Below are 14,674 nucleotides of genomic sequence, written 5' to 3'. Positions count from 1 at the left end.
AATTGCAGGATAAAAAAAGTCAACATATAAAAATCAGTTGCATTTCTATGCACTAATAATGAACTACCTGAAAAAGAAATAAAGAAAACAAACTCACTTTACAATATCATCAAAAACAATAAAATACTTAGGAATAAATTTAAGCAAAGAGGTAAAAGATCTGTACAATGAAAACCATAAGACTTTGATGAAAGAAATAGAATACACAAATAAATGGACAGACATCCCATGTTCATGGATCAGAAGAATTAATATTGTTGGGGCACCTGGCTGGCTCAGTCAGAAGAGCATGTAACTCTTGGTCTGGGGGTCATGAGTCTGAGCTCCACATTGGGTGTAGAGATTGCTTAAAGCAATAAATTAAAAAAAAAAAAAAAAAAAGAATATTGTTGGAATGCCCATACTACCCAAAGCCATCTACAGATTAAAGGCAATCCCTATCAAAAACAAAAACAAAAAAATAAAAAATAAATAAATAAATGCAATCCCTATCAAAATTCTAATGGCATTTTCACAGTAGAAAAAAGAATCCTAAAATTCTTAGGGAAGCACAAGAGACCCCTAAATAGCCAATGTAATTCTGAGAAAGAAGAACAAAGTTGGAGGCATCACACGTCCTGATTTCAAACTATCCTACAAAGCTATGGTAATCAAAGATGCATGTTACTGGCATAAAAACAGACATATAGATCAATGGAACAGAATCAATGGCCCAGAAACAAAGCCACATACATACAGTCAATATATACATATATATATACAGGAGCCAAAAAGACAAGAAATAACAAGCGTTGGCAAGGATGGGGAACAACCCGAATGAGGCTGAGAGGAGAAAAGGCAAAGTCTTCTCTGGGAGAAGTCTCAAGGAGATGAGCAATACTGAGGGCTGGGTTCTGCTAAGTAAGTGTTTTCACTGAGCTACCTCCTTGGGCTGGAGATGACTGAGTCCAAACATGACTCTATAGGTGTTTCCCCTGAGCCTTTTCTTTACCAACGGTGCAGTCATTGACCCATTCTATCCTGGAGACTTGGTCCTGAGACTATCTACATGAACTATATAGAGGTCAGAGGTCACTCTGGCCACTTCCCAGCCTGAAATTTCCTTCCTCCTCTCCCCATTTAGAGTGAGCTCTTCTCCAAGGGAAGTTATTTATATTTGTGAATGGGGCAATGTAAGTATGAGGAAAAAGGAGAAGCTAGGGGAAGAGGAAACAAAGATGTAAGGAGGGTGTGGGGAAGTAGGCCATGTCCAGGGGCTCCAGGAAAGCAGAGATGGTTTAATCTCTGCCTAAGCACCCACTAGGGTGTCCCTCCTTTGTTCCTCCCTCCCAATTATCAGTCTCCAGATTCCATTCCCCAGCCCAGGTCTTAGTGACAGGGCCCCAAGGAGAAAGCAGGAGGGTTTGGAGCCCAAGAATTGACCTTTCTGGTTGCCTGGGGATCTGGGTAAATATAGGGTCCCTAACCACTGGCATGGATATTAGAAATGTAAATATCAACTACTGCCCCTGATTGGTTTCTCTGCAACCCAGAAACCCAAAAGCAACTAGCCATGATACTCTGTCATCTATCCCTCAGTAGAGCAACCATAAAAACCTGATACAGGTGTGAAAAGGAGGGAAGATTATCAATCCTCAGTGTTAGGCTGTCTGCTAAACTGGGCTTCCCTAACCAGCCATTGTGTTTGTTGTGTGCCAAAGACTCTCACATATAAATCTGGAGATGTTTCAGACTTCCGTGATTTTCCTCTTTAGCAACAGTGCAGAATGTATTTCATTTGTCAGAACACTAGTTGATATCAATGAGACTACCTGGCTAATTCCCTGCCTACTTTTCCTTTTCTTCCTTTCCAAGAATCTCTCTGCATGAGCTCCTCTGCCCCCAACCCTAATTTTGTGGACACCATAAAATCATGAGCATGGATTCTGAGGCCAGATTACCTCGGTTCAAATCCAGACTTTATTATTTACTTGTTGTGTGGCTTGGGGCAAGTGGATTAACCTCTCTGTACCTGGCTGCACATCTTCAAAATGGGAAAAGTACAGCTCAGTGATTTGTTGAAAGAGTTAAATGAGTTAACACAAAAAAACACTGTATTATTGTTAGATATTATTAGTATTATTTTGGTTGCTGCTGCTTTATCAGTGCCATTCTAGGCCTTTCTCTATAAGCCCTACCTCTTCCTCCAGAATTCAAAAGAAGATTTCACCATGGGAACTCAAACTGTCTGGTGCATTCAGCCACCACTTTTTCATAGTATGTGAAACTCCATGTATTGCAACGTCCTTAATCATTTCTATCAGCTCTTTATCACCATACTGGACCATGCTAGTTCACCCTGACTTTCTTCAATCTCAAGCAGAGGATCTATCTCTCTGCAATATAGTGCACGGCAAAATAAGAGGCAGCCTTTATTCCCTCCTTTCAAATCTTCAGACCTGGGTTTGTCTATAAACTCCAATCAGTCTAGTCATTGATCCTAAGAGCAAGTCTATAATCAGTACATGGATTCACGGACTGATCCACCACAACATTCTTTCTTCCCCTATTGGACATACGGACTAGATGTCAGTCAAGCCAATAAATGTTTATCATTATAGATGCCACTATGCACCCACCATAATGTTTTAACTGAAAAAAAGTTGACAATGTCAAGTGTTGGCAAGAATATAGACAAGCAAGCATTCCCAGTGAAAGAGTAAATTGATTCAATCAATTGAAAAAAAATGGTTTGCCCTTATCTACCCAAGATAAAGATCCACCTTCTTATACTAAAAGATTCCACTTTTAGGTACATAATAACGATGGCCACAAAATATGTGCATATGTGCATCATAAGATGTGTTCATAGCAGCATTATGCGTAATAGCCAAAAGCTGAAAACAACCCAAATATGCACCAACAATAGAATGGATAAATAAGTTGAAATATGTTCACACAACAGAATGCTATACAGTGACAAAAATGAACAAACTACAGTTATACACAATTAGATGAACGAATCTCACAAATATAATATTGTGTGTGACACAAAAGAAATTCGTGTAGATTCCACCTACCCAAAGTTATAAATAGGAAAAGTAATCTATGTTGCTACCCATCAGATTCATGGTTACCCTTGGGGAAGAGAGTGGGGTCAGAGATTGAGGGAGGTATTAGGGGGTTGTCTGCAGTGCTGGTTAATGTTCTATTGCTTGACCTGCGTGGCTGTAACTTAAGTATTAATTTTGTGAAAATTCACTGAACCATCCACTTTTGATCTGCATGTTGACTCAAATTAGAAAAATAAAAATACTTCTAAAAAAAAGAACAAAGAAAAAGAAAAATACTTCTTTTTTTTTTTAATTTTTTTTTAACGTCTTATTTATTTTTGAGACAGAGAGAGACAGAGCATGAACGGGGGAGGGGCAGAGAGAGAGGGAGACACAGAATCGGAAGCAGGCTCCAGGCTCTGAGCCATCAGCCCAGAGCCCGACGCGGGGCTCGAACCCACAGACCGTGAGATCGTGACCTGAGCTGAAGTCGGACACTTAACCGACTGAGCCACCCAGGCGCCCCAAAAAAATACTTCTTTAATCAAAAGAAAAGAAAAGAAAAGAAAAAAAAAAAAGATGGGTGCCTGGGTGGCTCAGTCTGTTGAACACCTGACTTCATCTCAGGTCATAATCTCACAGTTCATGAGTTCAAGCTCCACATAGGGCTCTCTGCTGTCAGGGAGGAGCCTGGTTGGGATTCTCTGTCTCCCTCTCCCTCTTTGTGCTCTCTCTCTCTCTGTCAAAAATAAATAAACATTAAAAAAAAGAAAGAAAGAAAAAAGTCTGAGGCAAATCACTTCTGCATTTGCTTGCAAAATTTTTAACAAGAGCAACGTGCATCTGTACAGTGTGCAAGACCCCACATAATAAATCCTGTCATGCATTTAGTACTAGTAGAGACTTTGTCTTTTCTAAGTAAATAGTATGCTACTGATTATTTTTAAATTACCTAGTTCTTGGTATTATCTTAGAAGTTCAAAGCCAAATTTAATGTTCATAGTTAATTCTCTTAGTCTTTTTTAAATTCATTTTTAATTAATTAATTTTTTAGAGACGGACAAAGAGTGCAAGCGGGGCAGGGGAAGCAGGAGGGGGAAGGTTAGGGAGGGAGGGAGAGGGAGAGAGAGAGAAAGAGAGAGAGAGAGAGAGAGAGAGAGAGAGAATTCCAAACAGGCTCCACACCCAGCATGGAGCCCAACAGGGGGCTCAATCCCACCACCTTGGGATCATGACCTGAGCCAAAATCAAGAGTCAGATGCTCAACCGACTGAGCTGATCAGAAGCCCCTCTCTTAGCCTCTGTAGACAGCATTTTTTCTTCTCTCTTCTATCACTTTGATTTTCTATTTCTTTTTGTACTCCTATTTGCATTTTTTTTTTTTTTTAATACGGAACCCTTCACAAATTTGCGTTTCATCCTTGTGCAGGGGCCATGTTAATCCTCTCCGTATCATTCCAATTTTAGTATATGTGCTGCCAAGCGAGCACTCAATTTCCATTTTAATATCCTTAGTGTATATGTGTCTTTTACTTTAGGTTACCTCTAACTCTTTTTGAAGATGTTCCATATGTCCAAGAATAAATTTTAACATTCTCCAATCTCAGCCTCATTCCAAAAAGTGACTTAAGTTCTGCCAAATGGGAAAAAATTAGCAAATACTCCAGCAAAAGGCATTTTTTTTTAATATCACACTTCATTTCATATCATTATATAAGATCCCACAAAGAGAAGGAAAAATGTTACCTGAGGAATTCTTGTTTGGGATTGTACGTCAGATTTCAAACACTTCTTGTTTAACAGCCTTTGGAATTTTCCTTCTTCTCTGCTCTCCACAGAACAAGTGGGAAGTAATAATGTAACTATTAAACCCTGTTTACTGGCCAAGTGAGGGAGGGAGGGAGAGAGAGAGGGGGTGAGAAAAAGAGAGACAGAGGGAGAAAGAGAAAAGAAAAAGAAAGAAAAAGAAAGAAAGAAAGAAAGAAAGAAAGAAAAGAAAGAAAGAAAGAAAATTTCACCACTCCCCACTGCTAAGAGCTTGCTTGCAATGGGAAATGGGGTGGGGTTGTTGGGGGTGGGGTTAGGGCAGGACCCAAACTAGACTACCAAACTTTAGCAACACAATTCTCACGATTTAATTAGAGAAGGCCCCTTTTGCTTACCCACAGTTTCACAAACTTACCCCACAGCTACCACGTTAACTATGAAAGAGTTGATTTTCACCAGTGTCAAGAAACCCAGTTTATGGAGCATACCCAGAGGTTCCTATTTGCAAGTATAAAACCATCCTCAACTTTTAAATAATACTTTCCCAAACAACAAAGAAATGAAGATTTAAAAGCAGAAACAAAAAGGTGATGACATTTTCTTCAGGAATCAAAGCTGAAAGATCTTTTAAGAAAATGAAAAATTGGGGGGCACTTGGGTGGCTCAGGCAGTTAAGCATCCTACTTCTTGATTTGGGTTCAGGTCATGATCTCATGGTTTGTAAAATCTAGCCCCAGGTCAGAATTCTCTTTCTTCCTCTCTCTGTGCTCCTCCCCAGCTCTCATTTTCTCCCTCTCTCAAAAATAAATAAATAGGGGCGCCTGGGTGGCGCAGTCGGTTAAGCGTCCGACTTCAGCCAGGTCACGATCTCGCGGTCTGTGAGTTCGAGCCCCGCGTCAGGCTCTGGGCTGGTGGCTCCGAGCCTGGAGCCTGTTTCCGATTCTGTGTCTCCCTCTCTCTCTGCCTCTCCCCCGTTCATGCTCTCTCTCTGTCCCAAAAATAAATAAAAAACGTTGAAAAAAAAAAATAAATAAATAAATAAACTTTTTTTTTTTTTTTTTTTTTTTTTTTTTTTTTTTTTAATAAAAGGAGGGGTGCCTGGGTGGCTCAGTCAGTTAGGCGTCCAACTACGACTCAAGTCATGTCCTGCAGTTCATGAGTTCAAGCCCCATATGGGGCTCTGTGCTGACAGCTCAGAATCTGAAGCCCGCTTTGGATTCTATGTCTCCCTCTCTCTCTGCCCCTCCCTCCTTGCACTCTGTCTCTCTCTCTCTCTCTCTCAAAAATAAATAAACATGAAAAAAAATTAAAATAAATAAATAAAAGGATGTAGCAGGATTCTCGCACAGAGTTGTGACACCGAGGCTTTTCTTTCCAGGAAGCAACTTTATTCCTGCCGGCACCACTCAGTCGGGTTCATACCTGAAGAACTGGGCCCCGAAAGTCCCGTGGCATAGTTTTTTTATACATTTTCTGTTTCTTTGTCTCCCATATATGGTAACACACACAAACATGTAGTCTGATTAAGTAGTCTCAGTTTACAAGGTCATGAGGGATGTTGTCACATAGATGCATAGCCATGTTACCTTCAAGTTTTGGGGGGGGTTCCCCCTCTTTTCTCTTTTGTTTTCTCTCCTTAGGGAAGGAACCCTACCACAAGGAAAGAAAAAATTGGGACACCTGGCTGGCTCTGATGATAGAGTGTATGACTCTTAATCTTGGGGTTGTGAGTTCCAGCCCCACATTGGGTATAGGGATTACTTAAAATTTTTTAAAAATCTTTAAAAGAAAATTTTGAAAAAATCATTACCAAGACCTCTCCCCACACAGACCCCCTCCCCAACCCAACACACACACATCACTGACTCAGGAGTCTAGTACTGGAGACTTGAAAGGACTTCATGAATCCCACTGGGCAGTGGCCCCTTCCACTCCCCCATGCTGCCCACCCTCCACCTTCTGCCCTGCTTTCAAAACATCTCCCTCTTGTGGTAAGAGCCCGGGCCACTCTACTCCCTTGGGCCAAGCTGGCAGTTCTCACCAGTGTCATCCTTGCTCAGCTGGAGAATCAGATCTGTTATAACCAAAATGAAAAGCAGAAAGAAAAGAGCTGCCCTGGCCAGCCAGAGTTTCCTGATCCCTTCAGCCCCCACCCTCTGATCTAAGTTGGAATACTAAGATGTAAAAGTCTGCTGGAGTAAGGAAGAGGGGAACCTGACTAATTTAGGCAGAGCCCACTCAGATTGCCCATCTGAGATCAGCTGCTTGAAACCTGGGGTCTCGGCCTTCATACAGTCACACACCCTGCCAAAGAGCTGCAACTGCTTAGTCTTGGGGCCTGCAGCCAGGGTGTGTGTCTGTGTGTGTTAATAACCCCCCTTTTTTTTTTTTAATGATTTCTTTTTTCCTTTTTTTAGAGACAGTATGTGTGCAAGTGGGGGCGGCAGAGACGGGGGGGAGAGAGAGAGAGAGAGAGAGACAGAGAGAGAGAGAGAGAGAGAGACAGAGAGAGAGAGAGAATCCCAAGCAAGCTCCACGCTCAGCACAGAGCCAGATGCAGGCCTCGACCCCATGACCCTGGGATCATGACCTGATCTGAAATCAAGAATGGGACGCTCAACCGACTGAACCACCCAGATGCCCCTGTTAATAACAGCTTTATTGAGATAAAATTCACATACCATACAATTCACCCTTTCAAAGTGTATGGCTCAGTGAGTTTTGGTATATTCACAGGGTATCTAGCTTCAGAACACTCTTCACCCTAAAAAGAAGCCCTGTACTCTTTAGTAGTCACTCACCATTCTTCCCCTCCCTAGCCCCAGGCAACCATTAATCTAATCTCCAGATCTATAGATTTGCCTATTCTGGATATTTCACATAAATGGAATCACACACTATGTGGCCTTTTGTAACTGGCTCCTTTCATTGAACATAATGTTTTCAAGGTTCATCCATATTGTAACATATATCAGTATGCAATACTGTGATTTATAAGAAATATTTTTCACATATGTTTGGTCTTCATCATGTTTCTGGCACACAGCTCCCAAAGCCCTTGAGATTTCCTGAGGGATAAAGAGCAATGGGTACATCTTTCCTTATAATGTTTGACCTTTTGTCCTCAGTCTCTGAAATCACTTCAGAGCCCTGAAAGTAAAAGGGGTGACTTATTATTCCTAACAAGCCCCTTTCCACCACAACTGGGTTTATGTTAATGAGATGACTTGGCAAGCACTTCCTTGGTTGCCTCAGAAATCAACCAGGAATAGAAGGCTGGAATTTTTAGGGGCGCCTGGGTGGCTGTACTGACAGCTCAGAGCCTAGAGCTTGCTTTGGATTCTGTGTCTCCCTCTCTCTCTGCCCCTCCCCCAATTTCTCTCTCTCTCTCTCTCTCTCTCTCTCTCAAAATAACTAAACATTAAAAAAAAAAAAAAAAAAAAAAAAAAAAAAAGGTTGGAATTTTTAGTCCCACCTTCAGACCTCCAGGGAGGAGCAAGGGGTTAGAGATAGAGTATAATCACCAACAGCCAATGATTTAATCAACTATGCCTACATAATGAAGCCACCGTAAAACCCAAAGGGGCAGGGTTCAGAGAGCTTCCAGGTTGGTGGACACGTGTAAACTAGATTCAGGAAGATCTGGAGATGGCATGGAAGTTCCATGCCCCTTCCCACATACCTTGTCCTGTGTATCTCTTCTTCTGGTTGTTGATTCATATCCTTTGCAATAAATTGGTAATCTAGTGAGTAAATGGGTTTCCTGGGGTCTGTGAGCAGCTACAGAAAATTAATCAAACCCAAGGAGGGGTTTGGGGGACCCTCTGATTTATAGCCAGTTGGTCAGAAGCACAGGTGATTACCTGGGCTTACGGTTGGCATCTGAAGTGGGGCAGTCTTATGGGATTGAACCCTTAACCCATGGAATCTGATGCTATCTCCAGGTCAATAGTGTCAGAATCGAGCTGAATTGTAGGACATCCAGCTGGTGTCTGAAGAATTGGTTTGGATATGTGGGAACACCCCCCACCCAGATTGGAATTGGTATTAGCACCCTGTCATAACTCTTCCCTCTTGGTTCTTAAGAAATCATGCTCTCCCAGCTCTCCTACTCATTCACATTGTCTTTTACTGGCTTCTCTTCCTCTACCCACTTTTTTTTTTTTTTTTAAGATTTTATTTTTAAATAATCTGTACACCCAACGTGGGGCTTAAATTCACAACCCCGGGATCAAGAGCCACATGCTCTACTGACTGAACCAGCCAAGCACCCCCTCCTCTACCCAGTTTTTAAAGTCAATGTCTTTAAGAGTTCTATCGTGGCCTTTCTTCTCTTCTCACTATACACATCCTCAGTCATCACCAGCTTCAACCCTGATCTGAGTGCTAATGACTTGCAAATCTCTGCCTTCAGTCCAGATCACTCCTGAGATCTAGCTCCTCATATCCAAGTGCCTGCTGAACATCTTCCACCTGGGTTCACCCATTCATTTCATAAACAGAATCCCTACTATGTGCTAGGTCCTACCAAATTACCGGAGATAGTAGAGGTGAGTAAAATAGACTTGATATTTGAAGTTTTAGGACTTACAGTCTTAGTAGGAAAAATAGACATTAAATATCTATTCCCACAAATAAATATATAATTACATACTAATGGGGACTATGAAAGAAAAGCATAAGGTGCTTAGGGGGTATCACAGCGGTAACTCAAATTCAACTTTTCAAAACTGAAATAATGACGCCTCACCGCAATCAGATCCTCCTCATTTTCATGTTATTTCCTATCCTAAATGTATTCAACAAGCACTCAAAGAATGCAGTAAGTGCCCGCTAGGTGCCAGACAATCCCCTTCTCTCCAGTTGCCCAAGCCGGAAACCTGAGAAATCAACCTAGACCACTTCCTCATTCCCCACATCCGTTCAATATTAATTCTACCTCCTTAAATCGGTTGTCCACCCAAATTCCTCCATCTCCACTTTACTGCCTTAGTTCAGGCCATAGGTATTCATCACCTAGATTCTAGCAACAGTTTCTGGGGTTGCTCTGCCTGCGGTTGCTCTCTTCCCTCTGATCTGCCCTCCACAAAAACACAACTTTGATTATGCTTCTCCCTGGCTTAAAAGCCTTCCATGGCTCCCCACTGTCTTCTGACCAATCCAAATTCCTATGGGGGAACAAGGCTTGATGTGTTTTCATTTGAATACGCTATTCTTTATTTTCAGCAGTCTGCAAGAAGAAAGCTAGACCCAAAGAATATGTAGTTTTATGACTAATAAGAAAACCCATATAAGACATATATGGGCAGGTTACTTATCAAAAAACTGATGGGTTCACTTACAGTTTAGGTGGAAAAAAATTTAATTTTATCTATGATATCAAATATATAGATTAAAAAACAATTGCAATGTCCCATAACATGTTTTATCAGCTTTGTGGCCATCATTTGCTTTGTGGTTCAAAGAATCACCTCTATAAGATTAAACTAAAACTTTGCCATTAAACAAATATAGTGGTGCTCTTTATTACTTTTCAGTAGTTTATGATAACAAGAGATTGAACCTATCATAATTCAACTTAAATATGACCTTGGCCCCAACTAGATAGTCTCTCTTTACTATGCTCTTGCATCATCCGAACATATTCTCTAATATTCTCTTTCTTACCTTATTAAAGAGGAAGATAACTAGCACAGGAGTGCTTCAAATTTTCAACTTACTTATTTCAACAAGATGATTTACTCCCAAGACTTCTCATCAAATACTGATATGACCAATATTTTATTTTAATTTTAACCAAAGCTGAACAAAAATGGAAGATAAATAATTTTTATTTCCACACTCCCTCACTTGGCATGCAATGCTTTAGCCATGGCTTGCCTCTCAGCCCCATCTCTCACCAGGCCTTCCCTTCAAGTCTGAGCTCTGTCCATATGGAACCACCGGCAGTTTCCTAAAAGTGCCATTCCATTTACAATTTTGTGCCTGTGCTCCCCGTACCAATCTTACCCAAGTCTTAAGGAAAATGCTGATGCCAATAAGACAGCTGGTTTACAAATGTATCTCTAACACTTGATTACACTTTTTGATTTGTGTCTCTGGCCCCTACTAGGCTGTAACTTTCTCAGAAACAGAAACCATGCCATTAATTTTCCCCCCAGGACTAGCTAAGTGCCCAGTACAAATGTTCATTAACTGTGCATCTATCTACCAAATAAATCATCTTTTTTTACATGCTAAAAACACCCAGAATAACAATAGGAGTAGAACTGGAAGGAAAATCCAGGAGGTAAGTGTCAAAGTCTGCAAATAACTTGGGGAGACCTGGGACTGATGGGTTACCCAAAGAGGATGACAGTAGATGTAAGTAGTAAAAGTAAACAGGATGGTACCTAGTGTAAGACTTGAAGGACAAAGGGGTTTTGCACCTCTGTGGATGAAAGCACAAGGGGAAACCAACTGAATGGCAATACTGCCTCCCAGTGGCAACTGGGATAAAAACCTCCATACCAGAGCACTTGCACCCAATAGCTTTCTCACACTGAGTGGTTCTGGCCTATGAAGTGTGCCAGGAACCTCTCACTTTATCTCATTTCATTCTCACGACAACCCCTTGTAGAGACACAGCATGTAGCTTAGGGGTTAAAAGCACAGACTGTGGATCCAGGCTATCTGGCTTTCCCACTTACGAGCTAGTGTGAACTTGGACGAAGTATTTAAATTCTCTGCGTATTTCTCAATCTATAAAATAGGGATAATATTAGTATCTACCATATAGGGTTCTTAACGAGGGATAACATTTTTTAAATTTTTTTAATGTTTATTTTTGAGAGAGAGATAGAGCACAAGCAGGGCGTGGCGGGCAGAGAGAGAATGGCAGACACAATCCAAAGCAGGTTCCAGGTTTTAAGCTGTCAGCACAGAGCCTGACACGGGGCTCAAACCCACAAACTGTGAGATCATGACCTAAGCCGAAGTCGGATGCTTAACCGACCGAGCCACCCAGGCGCCCCACAAAGGATAAAAGTTTTTTAACAATTCTATACATTACTCAGTGTTTACCACGATAAGTGTAGTTACCATCTGTCACCAACAGTGTTATTACAATCTTATAGACTATATCCCCTATGCTGTGACTATTTCTGTGACTGAGAATAACTGAGTATAACTGAGAGTTAATACTTCTTAATCCCCTTTATCTATTCCACCCATCCCCTACCCACCTCCTCTCTAGCAACCACCAGTTTGTTCTCTGTGTCTAAGAGTCTGTTTCTTTGTCTTTTTGTTTCTTAGATTCCACATGAGTGAAATCATAAGGTATTTGTCTTTCTGTCTCACTTATCTCACTTAGCGTTATATTCTCTAGGTCCATTCGTGTTGTTGCAAATGGCAAGATCTCATTCTCTTTTATGGCTAATTGCTATTCCATTGTATGGGTCTATAAATATATCACATCTTTACCCATTCATCTATTGGTGGATACTTGGGTTGCCTCCATAACTTTGCTACTGTAAATAATGCTGCAATAAATATAGTGGTGCATATATCTTTTCTAATTAGTGCTTTCATTTTCTTTGGGTAGATACCAAGTAGTGGAATTAACGGATCATGGTATTTCTATTTTTAATTTTTTGAGGAAGTTCCATACTGTTTTCCATAGTAGCTGCATCAATTTACATTTCCACCAGCAATTCACAAAGGTTCTTTTTTCTCTACATCCTTGCCAACACCTATTTTTTCTTCTCTTCTTTATTTTAGCCATTCTTTTTTTTAATACTTTTTTTTAATATTTATCTATTTTTGAGAGAGAGAGGGAGAGAGAGAGAGAGAGAGAGAGAGAGAGAGAGCAGGGGAGGGGCAGAGAGAGAGGGAGACAGAATCCCAAGCAGGCTCTGTGGCATCAGCACAGAGCCCAATGCGGGGCCCGGACCTATGACCCATGAGATCATGACCTGAGCCGAAACCAAGAGTCAGACGCCCAACCGACTGAGCCACCCAGGTGCCCCTATTTTAGCCATTCTGACAGGTGTAAAGTAGAGGGGAAATTCTCAAAAGGGTACTTCACAGCACAGCAAATGTTATATAAATATTAGCTATTATTATTATTCCCTTTTTCCTGATGAGAAAACTAACGTTAAATAAATTGAGCATACAGTAGGAACTCAATAAATATAACTTCCTTTGCTTTTTTTCCCCTTATATCTTGGCCCCTTCAAGTGTTGCATGCCTTAGTGGTCCTGAAATTCAAATAGGGTACCCTCAAATATCCCAAAGAAGTCAATTCCTAAAAGTTAAGTGTTTAAGTGTTGGACTCCATTTCGGCTCAGGTCATGATCTTACAGTGGTGAGATCGAGCCCCATGTCAGGCTCCATGCTGAGCATTGAGCCTGCTTGAGATTCTCTCTCTTCCTCTGCCCCTCTCCCCACCTGCACTGTCTCTCAAAATAAATACACACTAAAAAAAAAAAAAAAAAAAAAAAAAAAATTCCAGACACAAGTGGTTCTGGAAAAAAGCACTTTTCACTCTGGAAAAGAGTGAAGACTTTCCCAATAACAAAATTCACCCAAAACAAAATGCATAGGGATTGTAAAAATCAACTAAGATTTGTGCAGGAAACCAGGTTTTAAGGAATATTCAAATAAGTATAGTCTGCCCAGAGCCTGCTTTTGACCACTTTGTCCACAGGAGCTGAGAGACCAGTGATCATTTTCAAGATTAGGCTAATAATAACTTACTAGAGATTCTATTTTCTCCTTTCTCTTCTATCGGTATTGGAAACATAAAATTCATGAAAATAATGGCTTTATAGACTGCCCACCCCAGTCCACATTTGCAATGAGGTGTATCTTTACTAGGTACAACTGATTGGCAGATTTGCACATTAGCAGCAAACAGGCTCCTTTCCTACTCGGAAAGCTCTCCATGATATTGCAAGATCCCTGGGGTGTTCTATTTGAGAGACTGAATATACAAAGAGTAGCCAGATAATATATAAAAACAACAGAATTCTGAGGGTACCCGGCTGGCTCAGTCAGTAGAGCATGCAACTCAGGGTCATGAGTTCTAGCCCAATTTTGGGCACAGAGTTTACTTAAAAACCAAAAAACAGAACTCTGACCCACAACCTGAACAAGCCTACCCAGGAAACCAATCCCCTTATCTATAATAAACAGCTCAGGAAGCCAGCCTGCTATAAGTCAGACTTACAGAAGTCAGACTGCTGCCTCTAGTGATAGTTTAGGAAGCCAAACCAAAAGCCCTGTAGCAACTGGCCCAAAATGGCCAGGACTTGATTAATAAATGACAGCCTCCCTAGATTTTGTGGCCACTTCCAATTTAGGACCAACCAGAGGAAGCCAAATATGAGCCCCGAATCAGTCACATAGAATGCCCCTACTCCTAGTTAGTCCAACTACAGCTTTTCCATGCAAACAAGCCTGAAACCTTCTCCCCTCCCCCTCCACTATAAAGCTTTTCCACTCTTCTGCCTGCCTTTGACTCTGCCAAAACTCAAGTGTCTGCAGCTGACCTCCTTGCTATATAGCAAGCTCCGAATAGTCTTTGATTTTCTCATTAGGTTGGTCTTCGTTTATTTCCACATATCGTACCTAATAATTCTATGAAGAATTAATTTTCAAACCCTCTTAAAAAAGATATTGGCTTACATTGTTCAAATGCGTTATTTCTAAGACATTCATACAGTTAGCGGAGAACGTCATTTTCTCCTTCATCTTAAGAACCTAGGCTCAAGCGCTCACCTTTCTGCACAGCTTCCGGGAAAGGGGGCAGCTTCCTTCTACCCACAGGGACGGTGGACCTAGCGTCGGTGCTGATAGGCAGAGACTGCGCCACGCCCAGGCCAACCCCCAAGAGA

The 14,674-nt window shown here is 41.2% G+C and overlaps 1 protein-coding gene and 1 non-coding gene across 4 annotated transcripts in view; both read right to left on the bottom strand.

Moving 5' to 3' along the window:
* HSD17B6 (hydroxysteroid 17-beta dehydrogenase 6) overlaps positions 1-14,626 on the bottom strand; it is a 48,276-nt gene extending 33,650 nt beyond the window's left edge. For 2 of the 3 annotated variants that reach the window (XM_042992561.1, XM_015537288.2), the window contains exon 1: positions 4,779-4,936. The gene's annotated coding sequence lies outside the window, so the exon portion shown is untranslated. Of the gene's footprint in view, positions 1-4,778; positions 4,937-14,558 lie in introns of those variants that run through there. The other variant, XM_007081517.3, reaches the window with a different exon arrangement.
* On the bottom strand, positions 4,417-4,522 carry LOC122240615. Its single transcript, XR_006220394.1, has one exon. It is a non-coding gene; the product is annotated as a U6 spliceosomal RNA (small nuclear RNA).
* Positions 14,627-14,674: the final 48 nt, after the last annotated feature.

This window comes from Panthera tigris, chromosome B4 (genome assembly GCF_018350195.1).
Source record: "Panthera tigris isolate Pti1 chromosome B4, P.tigris_Pti1_mat1.1, whole genome shotgun sequence".
In the NCBI taxonomy this organism is placed as follows: Eukaryota; Metazoa; Chordata; class Mammalia; order Carnivora; family Felidae; genus Panthera; species Panthera tigris.
This window is presented reverse-complemented; position numbering and strand designations above follow the sequence as displayed.